This window comes from Callorhinchus milii, unplaced genomic scaffold (assembly GCF_018977255.1).
Source record: "Callorhinchus milii isolate IMCB2004 unplaced genomic scaffold, IMCB_Cmil_1.0 Scaffold3, whole genome shotgun sequence".
In the NCBI taxonomy this organism is placed as follows: Eukaryota; Metazoa; Chordata; class Chondrichthyes; order Chimaeriformes; family Callorhinchidae; genus Callorhinchus; species Callorhinchus milii.
Genome location: NW_024704744.1, coordinates 75213400 through 75215828, shown reverse-complemented (window position 1 = coordinate 75215828; position 2429 = coordinate 75213400). Strand labels below are relative to the sequence as shown.

At 38.7% G+C, this 2429-nt stretch overlaps 1 non-coding gene across 1 annotated transcript; it reads right to left on the bottom strand.

Moving 5' to 3' along the window:
* Window positions 1-1466: 1466 nt before the first annotated feature.
* Window positions 1467-1538, bottom strand: trnav-uac. The gene has a single exon. It is a non-coding gene; the product is annotated as a tRNA-Val (tRNA).
* Between the last annotated feature and the right edge of the window lie 891 nt (window positions 1539-2429).

The window sequence follows — 2429 nt, the reverse complement described above, 5'->3', positions numbered from 1 at the left end:
TAAGGCACTATATCTTATGTAGGGATTATTATTAACAATTTTAAATTTAATCAAAAGGAAGGAATCATTTGTTATTTTGAGCAAACAAATAATTGGCCTTGGGATATTTTTTAAAGTTTATAAGTTTATTTAATGACAGAACATGTAAAATGTTGTGTTTTCTGGTTTCTAAATGCACTGTCGGTGTCACAGTGAGCAGTTTGGCTTTTGTTGAGCCAGTTTCTCTGGCCATAACTGAATGCTTTTTAATCTAGGTCATTGTCCAGAAGCTTCACTGTAAAGGTTTACTTTTTGTTCAGAGTGAAATTTTCTAGTTGTCAGCATAGCAACTTAGTCTAGCATACTTTCTGGAGCTGTCTGCTCAGTGAACCTTCTAAGTGAGGTGATATAACTCATCATCTGTTTGCTGAACTCTCAACTCCCTACACAAGCTGGAGGGTATCCAAAACTCTGCAGCCTTGTCTTCACTTAGCTCCATTGGATTCCTATCCCCCAGCAGATCAAGTTCACTGTTGCTGTTCTTATGATCAAATCCCTCGATGGTCTCGCTCCATCCTACCTCTGCAATCTCTTTCAACAATATTGACCCAAGCCATTCCCTTCCTTCAGCGAGCATTGGCCTGCTTCACGTACCACCCAATCAGCAGACGGGCTTTCAACCATTCTGCCCCTTCTCTCTAGAACTTCATCGCAGAGTCCCTCCAACTTTCTCGCCCTTCCTTCCTTCAAGGCATGTCTGAAAGAGTACCTCTTTTGGTCTCCCACACCCAGCTTAAGTGCCCAGCCAGTATTGTCAACTGTTTTAAGACGTCCTCCTGAATAAAAGGTACTATGTAAATTGTACAGTACCCTGTGGTATATCAGTGGCTTCAGTTTTCAAGTCACCCAGCAAGAAAACCATTTCTGTTGTGCTTTATAATGTAACATTTACCCCAACTGCTGTTACACTTTCTTTTGTTTTTTACTTTAAGATCAGTCAGATGTGCTACTCTGATCTTTGCGGTCCTGTTCATTCCGATATAACCACTGCTATTTTCAGAAGGCTTCTGCAGCAGATGGTTGCAAAGGTTGCTTCACAAACATGACCAATTTTGCCATTAAACAATAGCTCTTAATGGCAGGACTATCTGGAAATATGACTATCCAAGAATATGTACTTGTGATCTATGTTTGTATGTAAAATGTCCTAACAGCTGTTTATTATTAAATAACTATTGGGTAATAATAATAATAATAATCCTTGCATTTGATATAGTGCTTTTCACGTTGGGAGGACGTCCCAAAGCGCTTCACAGAACACACTGTAAAGTGAATTGACTGTATATTTGTGGGCGAACGCGGCAGCCAATTGCGCACAGCAATGTCTCACAAACGGTCGTAGATTGAAAATGACCAATTTATTATTGTTTTTGGTTTTTGGAGGGATTAGTATTAGGTGTGTGGAGTAAGGAAACTTGCCCAAGGTTTCGCCCTGCCTGGAATTGAACTCAGGTCTCTCGCTTGTAAAGCGAGTGCTCTAACCACTGAGCTACAGGACTGATTCTGAGCGGCAGCATATTTTCTGAGGTCCAAACACATTTCCACACTAAGAGAATCTCTAGGCTGATTATAATTCAATTCTCAAAGACTGAAGATAATTCCAAGATTTTTCTGAAATGCTCCAGTTTAACACACAGTCAGCTGAAGCAGCTGGAAATCATCGTCAGGTTTACTAATGTGCATTTAGAAAGTGAGTGAATTTCAGCTAGAGGGTAGTAACTTCTAATTTATTAACAAATGGATACAGAATGCTGCCATTAAGTAAAATCTGATCCATCTTAACCTACCTGAGTATAATGTTTTAATAGTGGCAGATTACATTTCTGGATTTTAATACTGGAAAATCCCAGTCTCAATCCAGTGTAAAACTAGGCCCATTTTTTAAAAAGTGGAGAGATTCTGTGAAAGTCTTAAAGTTGAAATATTGCTGATCTTGACTAACAACCTTCCTCTTTGAACGTGCCTATCTAATGCCATCACTCTTAAGTGTTCAGACATAACCTGTGAGAAGGGTGTTTGTAAATGCATGTAGTTATTGTCACTGTTGCTACCAATTTTTCACTTAACAGGTTAGATTGGGCACCTTCTTTGCTAAAATCCATAAGGTGAACCTACAAAATGTGAATCTTGTTAAATTTTCAATTTCTGTCTCAGCTTTAAAAATATATCAAAAGCCCAAGTATAATGCATCAAAATACTGTATATAATAAGACAAGTTTGGTTGAGAAGGGCTTTTGGCTCATTTCATCTCATCTTTTTGGCTCATTTGATCCCATCCTTTCCAACTACCCACCCTATCATCAGGCTATTTCTTAAGTGAGTCTAGTATTTGGCCTCCGGCATTCATCCCAGTAGCATATTGCATCTATCATTTCCCATCTATAAATAAA